At 43.1% G+C, this 15369-nt stretch overlaps 1 protein-coding gene and 1 long non-coding RNA gene across 2 annotated transcripts in view; one reads left to right on the forward strand and one right to left on the reverse strand.

The window, feature by feature from the left end:
• The window catches only part of luzp1 (leucine zipper protein 1), a 47609-nt gene extending 36481 nt beyond the window's left edge, over window positions 1-11128 (reverse strand). Inside the window, exon 1 of the mRNA XM_019888334.1 lies at window positions 10775-11128. The gene's annotated coding sequence lies outside the window, so the exon portion shown is untranslated. The remainder of the gene's footprint in view (window positions 1-10774) is intronic.
• LOC109526811 (uncharacterized) lies at window positions 10974-13649 on the forward strand. The gene is made up of 3 exons (XR_002170416.1): window positions 10974-11047; window positions 12499-12596; window positions 13455-13649. It is a non-coding gene; the product is annotated as an uncharacterized LOC109526811 (long non-coding RNA).
• Window positions 13650-15369: the final 1720 nt, after the last annotated feature.

Raw genomic sequence — 15369 nt, forward strand, 5'->3', positions numbered from 1 at the left:
GATTGCATTGTTTCATGCTCCTGGTGCATGGTTGCCAATAGATAGCACGGCTTTCTTTTCTGATACGACATTGAAAATACAGATCGGACGCATCGACAGTTCGTGTTGATCCCCGCACCGCTCCAACAGGCAGAACGGCTAACTTGTCATAGCGCATTCGGGACGGTTTTAAATTTGGGTAAATTATCTTCTCTAAACTTCACGTCATACTGCCATGAAGGTCTGGCCAGTAAATCCACAATTATTAAAATAATTTAGAACAGGTCGCAGCTAAAGTAGTAGCTGCAATTTAACTTCTTGTTTTGAAAGCAGATATTGTTCCTAAAAATCAGGTTGTTTGTTTGTTCAGGAAAATAAATTTGTCTTGCGAAGATTCTTCAATATTGGTAAAAATCCTTAACGGTACGTTTGTCGATACTCAGTAAAAAGTACACAAGTACATCCAGTAAATCAACATCGTTAAATAGACACTGATGCTCCATCTTGTGATGGTATCGGCGATCGAAGGGCTGGGTGATATGATTGAAGTGTATCACAAGAGGAACAAAGTATTTGAAAGTAGAATATTTAACCTTAGATATGAGGTTTTTGTAAACTTCGCAAAGTGCAGTCTAACTGTTCACATTTGTTTTGGTATTTTTGGCGACGGGAGCAGTTAGAAAGGGCCGGTTCCGTTTGACACACACTTTTTTTTTAACCCAAATCACTTTACACCAACGGCGCTACAACTTAGACCTGCTTCGAGCTTGTACAACTACAGTCTAGTCTACTTTCAGTCAACAACTTTTCTACTGTGCTGGGGGCCTGTAAAAGAAAACGCCCTCGGTTTGCCAAAACACCCTGCATGGCACAGCACAGTCGATCAAATCCCACAGTAATCTAGACTTGCCCCGGCATGAAAATCAAGATGTACCAGTTTTTTTTTTTTTATGCCGAGCGCACGTGCCCTGTCTGCAAAATTTGAGCCTTTGTAGTTAAGTCTTCATATCATAAATCCTCAATGTCTAACCACAATAGCAATGACGACGAGAGGAAGGAAGATAAAATTTGTGGCAACATCAAAACATCTAAACTTTTTATTTTCCAGCAATCCCGGGTAAGGCACATTGACGCCTCTCTCGGGTCAGTCAAGGGTACTGGATCGGTCTATAACTAAAATTAAAGGTTTTAAGTCTCCGTGAGAGTGAGTCCCTGCTGATAAGACTTCTCATTTTGGTAATATAGTCTGAATCCTCATCATCAGGATCACAAGGCAAGCGTGACGTTCACCTCCCTCCCCTCGTCTGTCAACTTGGTCAATCTCCAGGAAAAATGCATCTTGAACCAGACTGGAATGGCTCCTAAACTATGCCAAATATGCCCCTGAGCACCCCACCCCACCCCACCCACCTCTCACCTTTGTTTTAGAGAAGATATGGCCCTGTTAGGTCTGCAGCCACCCCCCCACAATCTACAACATTCCTGCGCTGTACACTTCACTGAAAGCACACACATTTACAACACACCGATCACACAGACAATGTTAAGAACATTAGTAACGCAAGTTTCCACCCAGCTGACCCAGACGTGGCTTTTCAGGGTAGGCGGTTCAGATTTCTTTTCATTAATGTCCCAAAATACTCCTGGGCCAAGCAGGCGAGATAAGCGTGGTGGGGGGTATGGGGCTTGGCGGGCTGAACAGGAAAAATAGGGGCTCCGTTTTTTTTTTTTTTGTCAGCCCAATCGCAAGAGACACAATTCAAGAACACGTGAAAAAGTCAAAGTGAAAGGAATTTACAAGAAACGTCTTAACTGTTGCGCCCACTGTTAAAACGTCCCTTCTTTCTTGCCTCCCGCTTGCTTGCTCGCTGTTTCTCGTGCCTCCTACGTGCTTTTTGAAAACCATTTCCTTCTTTCCCTCTAGCATAAACAAGGTAGCCTGTCCAGTGTCCGAAGAAAAACTGGAGATCAAGGTACTTGTTTTTTTTTTTTTTTTTTTTTTTTTTTGTCCAAGGAAAACAAAAATTCATGTGTTGAGGACAAAATATTCCGACCGAAAAAGATAAGAGAACATACTTCACATTGTACCATGAAAGCAGTGGAAAAGACAAAGTGAAACAGCGGAGAATCCTGACTCGTCAGTTCACGGCTCAAACTCCAACCATAAAGGGTCGAGTGAGTCGGAATTGGGCTGATCATATATTACACTTCTTATCACCTGCAATTATCAGGATATCAATAAAGCATACCTGTCTGAGTAGTCTCAATTTAATGTATTCACCTCATGATTGTGAGATTCCCCTTTCTTAGGAGTGTTTGCACATGCACAATGACTGTTTGCTGATCCATAAAGAGGCGAGACGTCTGACCATGACTCACATGGTAGTTTTTACCCAGCGAAGACCAATCAAGACTTTTTCAAAGACATTGGAACAACAGAAGCGATGCCGCAGACTGGACCGCTAAAGTACAGACACCTCAGGAAGCAGCGGAACAGCCGGGAAAAATGTCAAACACATGCTAATGATCAGCCGACACAACCACAAATAATGAAGAACATTCTCGCGCGGCATCTTTGGACTTGACGCTGACTGCATCTCAGTTCCCTTGCGATAGGGAAAATGATGGACGGTAGGGAAGCTAAACGAAGACCAGATGATGATGATATTCGGTTACACGCAATAGTTCATGAACCTTCACATGGACCCACAGCAGGGCAGGCAGTGCCTCGGTTTGTGGATGACAACGGGAGCAACCGATGTTCATAAATTACCTGAAATATGGCATTCGGAAGCCGTTTGGAAGCCTGGCGTAGGTCGCCATTACATCCTTGGGAATAATTCACGAGAAATGGGGGTATCAAACCATGGAAGACGTCCGGTTCGTGCCAGTTTGTGTAGAAACTGGGGCTGAAATATGTGCTAGCTTTGGCTCATAAATTTGCTACCGTTAACATGATATCATAGTAGCTCATCTACATCAAAAGACCTCCACCAAGGCCTCACAATGGAGTCTTTAACTGCTATTTAGATGGGTCGCGTAAACGTAGAAATAGAAAGACAATGGTGAGCAACCGCTTCAGAGGACGGCTGTTTGTGAAATTGACTTTCTTCACGTGAAAAACGAATCATGCGTGGCTGCAAAAAACGCAAATTGCGCTATTGCGGTCATGTTGCGCGCCAGTTCTCTAGGAAGCGCTGACGTGCGTTGCAAAGTGCTTGACTGATGCCAAACAGCAATGAGAGGACTGTGTCAGTTGACAAAATGACTCGAAATCCACACCTTTCTGGCTTCTTCCTTGTTTGAGGCCACACCCATTCAAACGTTTTTGAGGATATCGGTTGAGTCATTTTGGAGTTCTGCAAGTGAAATGTGAGAATGTATACAAACGGGAAAACAACGGACGACCTCACGCTGGTATAGGGAATTTTTTCTCAAAATCAGAGGATGGGGTGGGGGGGTGGGATGTGCTCAAGACTTCTTGAGAGCAGATGTCTTTCAAATAATTGCTAAGTTGAAAGGCTAGCCTGTGTGTCACCCAGTGGAACACAAGGATTTTCCCCTTGAGCAGCGATCGAGGTGGCGTGTCAGTCGTTTCAAGTTTCAAATTTAGGCTTTGAATGATTTTCCTTCAACTTGATGACTCAGAATAGTCAGCGTATTTGCGGCAGAGGTCTGAAGCGCGCAGCAATAATTAGCCTGTGATTAAGGGTGCAGGAGCTTCAGCACGTTCGATTTAAAAAAAATGTATTCAAATGAAAGAATACTTCTAATGGATGGATAATTACGTTCCGGTATCTCCTCATAAAAGACAGGTACAGTCGAATGACCTAAAGTTCCCCGCTTTGTCCATTTTAAAAAGTGAAAATGGACATTTTCACTTTTTTGAATTTATAAAAAGTGTCAGGAATTCCTTCAATTGTCTTTCGTGTTCTTTAGCTGCGCTTACGCTTGTGTTTTGGTCACTGTGGGCGGTCAACATATGATTCAGATCTATATTATATTCCTGCGTGGTAACTGACATAATGATCATCCTCAATAAGGCGAGGTCAAATGATTTGCACTCAGATGCGTTTCCAATATCTCTTGCAGACCAATCAACGTGTTGAACTTGCACATTGAGTGTAACGGCATTAATCATCAGCGCAGATCTTCATGATGGAGTTGTTGCGAGAGCTCCAGCAGGACACCAGTGGCGGAGCGGCCCTTGGACCAAAACGCCAGTGGGAGAAAGAGGGCCCGCTGGCACTGTCCGTAATGAGGAAGTTGTTTGGCACGCTTTAGGGGACTAATGAGAGAGGGTTCATTCCCCCTCACACGCGCAGGAGTTCTTGGATAAATACAAGTTATTCTCATTTCAGTTTGGGATTTTTAAATGGGGAGAGCACATACAGGGGAGTACGAAAGCAGGTGTTTGTGTGCATGTGTGAATGTGAGAGTTGAACGTGAACCTGAGCAAAAGTGTGTGAAATCTCAGAGCTGAAGTGTACTCTCGGGCCAATGCTTGCTGAGTGACTGACATATTAGCTTGTAGAGTCTGATGACAGATGTACATGGCTGGGAGCAGCGCCTTTCAAAAGTGCTTTGGCACAGACAGATACTCTCACGATCGTACACAGAGTTCAATTAGTTTGAAGTCCGACTGAAATCACAAGAGTTTCTGGCCAACTGCTGATTAAGAACACTGAGATGAGGGTGGGGCAGTGGGTAAAAAGTATCTAGGTCATTTTTGATTGTAAAAGGGAACAGCGTGGTGTCAAAACAAATAGCGCTTCATCAGTCGAAATGACTGAAATGTGACACTGCCGCCACCACAAGTCTAAACACATCGGGCAGTGACAACACCTTTCAAAACCACCACAATAAAACAGCCGTGCGTCATCACGTGTCATCAAATATGGGTAGGGCTTCTATTCAGACAACCGCCATGCCTGGAAGTAATGATAATGGATATAAGAAGCTACAAGTTGGATCAGGTCGAACCAGTGAAAGAAACACTGTGATCAGACCATGCATCCATCCATTTCTTGTTTCTCCAGGGTCAGGTTGTGGGAGCAGGCAGCCTAGACTTCCCTCTGCCCAGGCACATGGTCCCGCTTTTCCAGGCGAATCCTGAGGTATTCCCAGGACAGAAAGGAGATGCGGTCTCTCCAACGTGTCGTGGGTCATCCCCGGGGCCTCCTCCCTTCTGGGACGTGCCCGGAACACCTTACCTGGGAGGCTTCCAGGAGGTATCCTAATCAGAAACCTGAGCCACAACGGACCGATACAGAGCCCACATCATTGCAGATGCTGCATCAATCAGCATGTTGATCTTCCATCCTCCCCTCCCTCGTGAATAAGACCCCAAGATACTTGAAATCCTCCACTTGGGGCAGGATCTGACTGAGGACATTCATCCCAAACGCTCCACGCTCGGCTCTAAAACGCTCCAGTGAGTGTTGGAGATTGTGGATGAATGAAGTCAAGGCCAGGGCCAGGATGAAAACTATATTGCTGCTCCTGAATCTGAGATTTGACTTCTCCATGGACCTTCGTATCCAGTACCCCTGAATAGACCTAACTTGGGAGGCTGAGGTGTCAGACCAAAGTTCAAATCATCTGACATTGTCAAAATATTGTTCTCTTGATCCACAATGAAAAATCCAAACAAATTAGCCGCCTACCTATTTTTCATTCCATATTAATTCAAACAAAACGCTCGAATCTTGAGGAAAGGCTTTTTGAATTCCTCATGGCTTTCGAGTTTTCTCTTCCAGCTTGTGCTAGCTTCTGCACAAATGTGCGTGTAGACTACTACAAAAGAAGCCAAAATGTCTAACACTTTCCAGTAGTAACTTTTTATGAGAGTGTCACTTTATGAAAGTACTGCTACGAAAAGATTCAAACCCTGTTTTGAGTGAGCGGCGGTCACATTGCCCGTCGTCTGTGGAATATAGTTTTTACAATGATAAATAAAATACCCCAAAATATATCGCTTCTAAAACACAAAGAGTCAGAATATCAGAGAAAATAAAAATGTAACTCTGTGAAGCTGGACGTCCAAATAAATGTTATCTTCCGGCAGGTCTGCTAATGGACAAGGACTCCAGCTGTCCTGCGCATTGTCAACAGTGGCCTCTGTCCCGGATGCTGAGCCCATTACGGCATTATCACAAAACACACATTTGGAAAAAGGACACACAGTCGTGGGCTTTATTACGAGCTTCCTCTGAGAGCCCATGATTCATGGGTGCTATTTCAAGAGGCAGCTCTTTTTGTAATGCGCAAAATACCACTCAATGTACAGTGACGCTCTATTCCTGGGTGAGAAGGTTTTGCAGGCCTTAAAGCGGGTCCACCACTAAATATAATCAATGTCATCCGGTTCTAATTCTCCATGCGCTATTTAGTACATTTAATGTCGCGGTTACACTGCTTGTGCGTCGAGAATATACTGACCTTTGCACATTCTATTACGGAACAAACCCCCTTACTCTGACACTTGTGTTTGTTTTATTGGTTAGCATCACCAGTCTCGCCATAATAATTTCCGTTTCGGTTTCAGCTAAAACTAACAAAAAAAAAAAAAAAGTATAAATCTTTCCTAGCTGTTTTAACACACTTGCAACACTTGACGTCATCTGTAATTCCACACTAATGTGACCATGCTCCACAAACAGCAGGGGCACTTTGAATAAACCTTGATGTGCGCGGACTGGCGGTAACGCTACCACTGAAAAGCTGGGTTGGACATTTTATTCTCCCAGGCAGAAAGCCTCAATACTTTTTATTTAAGCCAGAGGAATGGTCATTTCGCCACTCCGTAATCCCTTAGGTCGAGAGCCTAGTCTGATGATTACCCTTATTGAACACCCGTAATGATTAGTTTTTGGTTTCACCAGGGAAAGGGCATGTTAGTTTCGTGAGGCGGTCGTGGAAAACCAATCACGCAAGCAACAGTTTAGGCCAGTAAAGAGGATAGAGAGGTATGATTATGACATTGCAAGGAAAACGACAACTCCTGAAACAGGATGTGGTCCAAACTATTTGTCGTCTTGATCAAACATCAAGAGAACAAGGTCATTTGAGGCATCTACAGCTACTGAATCTCCAAAGTCCAAAGCCTCTAGAAAACAGACGGTTCAGAATTCAACCAAACATTCATTTCCGATGACGGACGGTTTGAGGGTGAATGCACTGAGACAGAATGGGGCGGGGGAGGGGGCAAGTCAACCAGGAAATGTATTGATAGTATCAGAGCCATAAGAGAGGCAGGATGCAGTCTGTGTGAAGGGATGTTCTGAGATGGGTGTGAAGATTTTCCAGTCACCGAGGTCATTGTAATTTGAAAAAGTTGAAGAGAGGCAACTGTTCATTAGAAGAGAGGCAACTGTTCATTAGAAGGTATCGTTTCCAAATAAGCCCTGAAATCACAGAGAGTTGGAACACAAATTCCTAAGACTGTAGAAACATGGACCATTTTGCCAAGGATTTTTACTTGTCTTATGTTACATCTTTAACTTCAAAACCTTCCACCACGTCATTAACCATCCCAGGTAGCAAGCAATCAAAAAACCCTTTTCGCACGCACACAAGTGCAAATATATCAACACTCAAGTACGGATTTTCAGGGCTTTCTAAGCAGTGGCTCATAAGGTGTGATCAACAGCTGCCTTTCCAGAAAGTTCACAACTAATGTTTTTTTCTTCTTCTTGCTCACCTTCATGCTGCAAACAGGTCAAGGCAGGTTCCCACCACCTCAGTCACTCCCTGTGCTGCCTTTTTTTTTTTTTTTTATGAGCCCCACCTGGCAGATTATTCTTCCAGCAAGGACAACTACCTATTCTACTGTTGACACACTCGTCCATTGGTAGCACAGGACACACACTTTACTGTTTTGCCTTTAGTCACCTCGGATCAGGGCATGCGCTACAGTGCAACACATGCAATGAACACAAACATGTGTGTCCGTCTGCGTGTGTGGGTGTGTGTTCAAGCAAATTAAAAAAAAAAAAAAAAAAAAACAGCCAACAGATTTAAAACAGTCCTAGTAGGGCTGCAAACTGATCACAACTGATTCTTCATTGTTTTTTGATAGTCACTAAACACGATCTTGATCAACTTTGTGCTGAAAATAAGAACCAAATTGCCTCACTAATCAAAACTAACCAATACATGATTTTATATGTAATGGGAGAATCGCTCTTGAAATGTTCTGAACTCCTGTTTCACTGGTTGTGTTGTATTGAACAAGCAGATTCATATTGGCCGGATAAATTGTGTGTGGCTCTAGTTTCACTTTCCAAAACTAAAAGGGTCATGTTGGTTTTCTTTAGATAGAAAAAAATAATTGATATTGTTCAATCAACAGTGCCTACTCATGTTCCCTTTGTCCCATTTTACATACTGTGACATAGGAATGGGTCTGACTGGCTGACCAAAACAACACGAGCAATACAAGGAATGGCTTATCACAAAGCTTTATTTTTTTTCTTCCGAGAGCGATCAAACACCAATAAGTGACAGTAAAACTGCAAACACCTTTCCCTTCCCTCCCCATTACGTGTCTGTCAGGGGTCTTCAAAATGACAATAGTGGTGCTTTGTGTTTGATTTATTCCATGACAATGCTCGTAAACCAAAACAATCACATTTCAAATCATCTTTCCTAATTAAAATTCATGCAAATCCCATTAATTTGTTCCAGCCCCACGTTGTTCTCATTCTGGTGCCACCAGGGGACAGTATAATAAAACCATACACAAGACGACTTTTAAGACTGACTCAGGAAGCTGCTGTAATCCATCCATCCACCCATCCATCCATCCATTCATTATCCCAAATCGCTAATCTGAACGAGGGTCGCGTTCATGCTGGAGCCGATCCCAGCTGTCTTCGGGCAGTAGGCGTGGAACACCCTGAACTGGTTGCCAGTCAATCACAGGGCACACATAGACGAACAACCATTCAGGCTCACAATCACATTTTGAGACAATTTAAGAGTGTTACATGAAGCTGCCACGCATGTTTTTGGACTGTGGAAGGAAACCGGAGTAACCGGAGAAAACCCCACGCAGGCACGGGGAGAACATGCAAACTCCACACAGGAAGGACGGAGCCATAATCGAACCCTGTACCTCTGCACTGTGAGACGGACGTGCTAACCACTCAACCGCCGTGCCGCGTAGCTGCAGTAACATTAGTTGATTTATGCAGAGGATAAAGAAAACATACCTGCGAGTATCGTTATATTATCTGTTTGTGTCAGCTGTTTAAAGCGTTATAACACAGTGACATTGATGCTAATCCTGAGATCGTCTATGGTGTTTTCCACGGTATATTAGCATTAAGCTAGTGGACTACGCTCAAGCAAAGTTATGTGGTTGTTTTGAATACGCAATGTTAATTATCTTTGTTTTATGTTTAGTTTGATGGTAATCTTTAACTGGGAGTGGCAATAAACAACATGAAGCCTCTTGTTTTGAAAAATTGTTTACATTCTGACTAACTGCTGATTGTTTTGATGTGAAGTGAGTTTGCTCAAATTTCAGTTTCCAAGCAAAAAAAAAAAAGCAAACAAAAAACAGCAAAGCATATGCTCTTATCTCCAAAAAAAATCTTGTAAATCGGCTCAATCGTGAGTCGAGGTACAGTACCACTGTAACTGTATTCTCAACTGGTGTCTGGTCAAATTTCTCATTATACTTGTAAGACACGAAGGAACGAGAGAATGTAAAATTAGAACAACTTGAAGATCACAGTATCACTTCAGAGATAATGTCAAATTTTGAAGGACCCAATCTCACCAGTCGAGGCAGATGCATAACCCATAAAGATTTTCTGTGTTGTCCAAGTTTTCAAAATTTTAAAGGGGACCTCTTCCTCCTAAGAATGTCTCAAAATAGCTGTTAATTCGGGTTCTGGTAGATTTTATGTCTGAAGCCTCACAAAATGTACATTGAGACAACCTGTGATATGATTCGATCCTAGAAAATTAAAAGTGTGGTTCTATACGATATTGTCTCTAACAGCTATATTACATCAAGTCTGAATGAAAACCAATTTATGAATTCAGTTTTTTGCGTTGTGCTTGTCCAACATGATGCTGCCCTGCTGCGTGGCAGCTTCCTGTTGTGTTTGTGATTTGTACAATACCGCCAGCACTTTCTAGCAACGTGGTTTTAGAAATGACGAAAACCTAAACACGTTTAGGGGAGTTAAACGTATTTTAAGGGGATTTTGGCTGAGTTTTTGTGCCGTTGTCTCAGAAGGAAGACAAGCCCAAACAAACACTTGGCCCGGGTACAAAGTCTCCCAGTGGCTTGCTTACTGTGTGTCAACCACACCAATTTGCACTTATTTCGTAAAGGAAAAAAAGCAAATGGTTAGTAAAAACGTTTGAGCCGTTAGAACAAGACAAAACGCTCGTGGGTGTTATTTGGCAGTGGCTAGAGACAGTTTTGGCATGTTCATGTTCGCGGAGGTTCTCAACTTCAACCGAGAAACCTGTCGTCATACTGGCCCGGTGAGTCCGTATTAAAAAGCACAAATAAAAGACAAACACGCCGCCGAATGTGGGTTAAAATTGCCGTGTGGTGACATTTGACTACGCGTCGAAGCTACATTAAAGCACCTGAGCTGTTCGATGTTTGGCTAAAAGCGAGTGGAGGAAGAGCAGGAGGGAGAAAGAGGGTAGGAGGGGGTGGTGGGGGTGAAACTTGCCGCAGTTGAACACTTGTACCCTCCGGCTCGTTCGCTAATGTCCGGCCACCTAAACGTGAAGATAACTTACTGAAAACGGAACAAGACTGTACCTCAAAATGAGCTCCGTCGTCAAGTCGGGAAGAGAGAGCAATAAATCCAAAAAAGCTGCCACCGGCGGCTGGAGTGTTGCTCACGCGGCTCCGGTCTCCCTCACTGCGGCCGTGGAGGACACGACAAGTTCATCCCAGTCTCTCGGAGCCCGGCGGAACCTCTTCCACCTTTCCCTTCACCCTCTAATCGGCCCTTTTCTCTCGGATATCCTCTTCCCGAGTCCGTTCGAGATCAAACCATCACATTCCACCGCGTCCCCAACAATGAAAAAGGTGGGTTTTCCTTTTTTTTTTCTCCTCCTGTTGCCGGAGCAAGACCCACCCCTCGGGATGGCTCTACCCGCTTTGACCGCAAAGAGAACGCCCTTCCTCGGCTGCGAGGTCCCGCCTCCCCCTCCTTCCTTCGTGCTCCTCCGCATTCACACACAAGAGCGAGTCAGGTCGCTGAGCACAGCCAATGTGGCATTTTTCCTCTCATACAGACGCGATGCCGTACGGAGCAAGTTGTGGCATGATAAAACTGGCTTTTTGTGCGCTATAAAACCACAAGGGCGTCTGAATCTGCAACTGTATTAATGCAGCGTTTGGTAATGCAGTTGTTGGTGTAAAATGAAGAACAATCTCTTTTGAAGTTCCCCACTGTACTTAAACCTACGAGTATGAGGAATGACAGGGCCGCAGAAATATAATGATAGACTGCATGCACATATATACTTGGTTGCAGTGGTATGCAGTCAGGGAAAGTTAAGGCCTTCTCTGCTCGCCTAAACGCTACCAGAAGCACTGACCTACATTCATAACCTATATTTTTATATTTCTTCGATGAAATTGTTTTCATTTATTCCCAACGGTCTATTCTCTTCATGTCGTGGAATTTCTCCTAAATGGACTGCTTGGGGATGATAGATTTTTTTTTTCTCCACACATCAGATTTCAGCATCAATGTTCTACCATGTTAGTCTAATCTTTTGCAATGTTTAAACACGCAGTCGTTCTACTCAATCCAACATAAAATATATTAGCAATGGAACTCTTTCTTTAACCACTCAGATTTCAAATTCACCACACAGGACCAGCTGTGGGCTTGCTGGCCCATAAGTACATCATCATCTTTGTTGTAATTAACAATGAGCAAAAATGGACAGGATTCCACGAGTTCCCTCATGTTCCAATTAATTTGCTCTTAATTAAAAAATAAAATGTTCTCTTCCTGTCACCAACTTCCAACATGAAACGCTAATGCTGCCTCGTGGCAGTAAAATGACTTAAACTTAAATCTGACTCAATGTTTTACACTCCTTTTAACTCTGTACTCATTTTAACGTCAAATAACATTATAAATTGCTGTAACATTGCTGTATCAATGAACTAAAACACACCCATATTGGTATGAGGTAAGCATAGTCATCCAAGTTTATGTTAAGTAACAAGAGTGTGAAAAACTTGAAACGTATATTATTGTACAATTAGAACAAATGTCAAATGTGTGATAAGTGACAACTGTGGAAATCATGCGAATAATTATGATTAATGCAATTGGATGTAGGCATTACATTTCTTTTAAGTTGCAATAAAAACAGCTTTAAAAAGTATTTCAATTGATTTGGTGCTACCCGCAGAAACCCCGATAAAGCATTTTTTTAAAAAAAATATGATTTTACCCTTTTCCCTCAAAGATTTATGAGCTTGTCGGGTTAAAATAATGCTAACAATCCTTTCTACAGGTGGGGGGGATTCCAGAGAAGTCAACACAGAAGTGCAACCTTTCAGATGCTGGTGTGAACCGAGCATAGATGCACCAACTTGGAAAGCTTGACAATATGTGAGCCTGTTTTTTTATATTTCTGATGTAGCAGAAACCATCAAACAAGAATATCAACTTTTCTGATTTTTGGAACAAGATTTTCCCGTAGGACATGTAAATCGAGTAATCACAGTATCATCCATATTCTCCTAAAATGTCAAATCCTAAATTTTCCAACATTGGGGTCGTCTTTAGCTGTTTGGCGGCATATGTAAAGACAGACTTGGATATTTTCATATGACCGTGCACATCTGTCATGTTCCATCCATCCTGGGAGCGATCACACACATGTTTCTGTCATGTGGGGAAGTGGCTTCCATATATCAAATGACATAAATGCAAATGCCCGATACAGACGGCGATGCAAAGCATGAACACATGTTTTCCAGGGAACGTAGTTCGCCTTGCACTGTGTACTGTACGGACCACCTGATTCAGGAAGCGCTCGCATTTGAGCCAACATCCTTCCTAATTGCAAACATCCCTCACCAGCCAACAAAATCAACTCTGTTCCAAAAAGACTTTGTCGATAGCACGCACATGCCATGTCCTTCTGCTTCTTTTTTTTTTTCTTTCTTTCTTGTTTTTCACACAGGAGGCATTTTTATCTTAACCACTTGCAAACACTGCAGCTGCACACTAATCTGCATAATCCTGGGCACATCCCTGAAATTACACGCAGTCAATAGTACGAGGGTCCAGTGAGGGGGTCAATAGTCACCTGACGATATTATGACTACATCATAAATAAAGCAAGGGGAGAACTGAAACCAATGAAGGACTTTACGCTCTAACACGGCTTATGTAGCTTTACTACTTTGTGTTCTTTTAACAGCGAGGATGCGGATTAATGTGTTTAATTCACTGTCCTCCCAGAGCGGGTTATGGCCGGTATTTAAACACATATAACCCAGATGAGACCAAATGTGGGGCAGCATGTCGTGTGGGGAAACATGCGCTTATCCGAAGACATCCAGCTCTTACAGCATTGTGTGCATCCACTGGTTGGCGTCTCTGCGTGCATTGTTGCTCTCATGCTACTCTCTTATTAAGTAGAAAAAAAAAGGGATGATTCTGGAGTTACAAAATTTTAAATAGGAAGCTTGTTTGTTTGTTTTTTTGTACATTGTTAAATACGCTTCACACCAGTGATGTTTTAAAGGTTAAAAAAATATTAGGTAACATTACAAGCATTGTTTGCAGTGTTATTAGTTGCTAGGAAGAATTTGCTAAACCTAGTCATTCTTATGGGCCTCTGCATCAATCCTCTTGGGAAGATTCTTGTGCCCTACACAGGAGAGAAAGAACAGGTAGAATTGGCTGACAAATTTTGAGAGACACACACACAAAAAAAAAAGCGCCTTAAAAGGATTATGAAGAATTTTGAGGAAAATATATAATATTCTTTTCACAGTTGAATTGCTACTCTGTATTAGCTATAAAATCTTCTTCTTCTTCTTCTCCTTTCGGCCCGTCCCTATTCAGGGGTCGCCACAGCGAGTCAGTAATTTCCGTCCGCCCCTGTAAACCGTCCTACCAACTCGCATGGTCGTCTTGGCAAAAGTTTTACGCCGGATGCCCTTCCTGACGCAACCCTCCCCATTTCTCCGGGCTTGGGACCGGCACTGGGGAACAGTGCACCCCCAGGGGAGGGCACTGCTCCCCAGCGGCTGGGTTCTGTATTAGCTATAAAATAAGCATCATAAAGATTTTTCCCCATAGTGCCATCTATTGGCCAAAGTGGAGAACCTCAAACATTTGTAATAAAATGCCAGCTCTCCATACTTAAGTCCATAATTGAGTCACTGCTATGTATTGAATATAATGTTTAAGAGTAAAGCGGTAAAGACATTTAAAAACAGAGTACAAAAGTCAAAGACAGCCTGAATTTGGGAGATCACTGCCACATCTCCCCCTCTGTAAAATGAGTACAAAAATACTCCTAGGATCTTCTGGTCACGTACCAGGGACACATTATCGAGGCGGTGGGTTGGACATGTTCCAACAAGCCTCTTTTTCCACACTTTGGTCTGCAATGGGACTTGAACCAGCAAACATCCCCAAAATCCTAAGCGCTTAGGTTCTTAGCGTTTGTAGTTTCATTTGGAACTCCGCTGAAAGTCTCAGGGCAGAGAATATCAAACAAGCTTTGATCAACTAAAAATCAAAAACAAAACATCCCCTTGTCAAGTCTCATCTTATTTAGTAGGACAGTACAGATGTCCCTGTCTGTACACCCCCCCCCTCTCCCCCTCCCTATTTCTCACTGTGGGGTGACATTCCTCAAAACTCAACGTTTGGCAGGCACTAAATCTCCCTGAGAGAGATTTTACACTGGCGCGCTGTTCCCGGTGATATGTTTGGACAGAACCAATACCACAGTTTAGTTTCATCAGGGCACCCATCTTTGTCACCGATGTCACCAAAGGGTGGAGTGTCGAAGGAGCTAAAAAAAAAAAAAAAAAAAAAAAAAAAAGTGTCAACGGGATATGGAGCGTTCTGCACATATGGCCCCCTCCCTTCCTGTCTCTTAGAGCAGGGGGTCCCCAACCGCCGGCCCGCGGACCGGTACCGGTCCGCCGGACATTTGGTACCGGGCCGCACAGAAAGAACTTGCCTTAATTCCGTTTTATTTATTTCGGAATACGAAAGATGTTTTATTTTGAAAACTTACCGGATTCTCCGTTACATCCGTCTGTGTCCAGCTTGACACACGTCAAGCCACGCTTCTCCGTAACGCGACCAATTAGGCTAAAAACAAACACCGGAGCTCGCAAAATGAGTAAAAAAA

The sequence above is a fragment of the Hippocampus comes genome, unplaced genomic scaffold (genome assembly GCF_001891065.2).
Source record: "Hippocampus comes isolate QL1 unplaced genomic scaffold, H_comes_QL1_v1.1 scaffold112, whole genome shotgun sequence".
Lineage (NCBI taxonomy): Eukaryota > Metazoa > Chordata > Actinopteri > Syngnathiformes > Syngnathidae > Hippocampus > Hippocampus comes.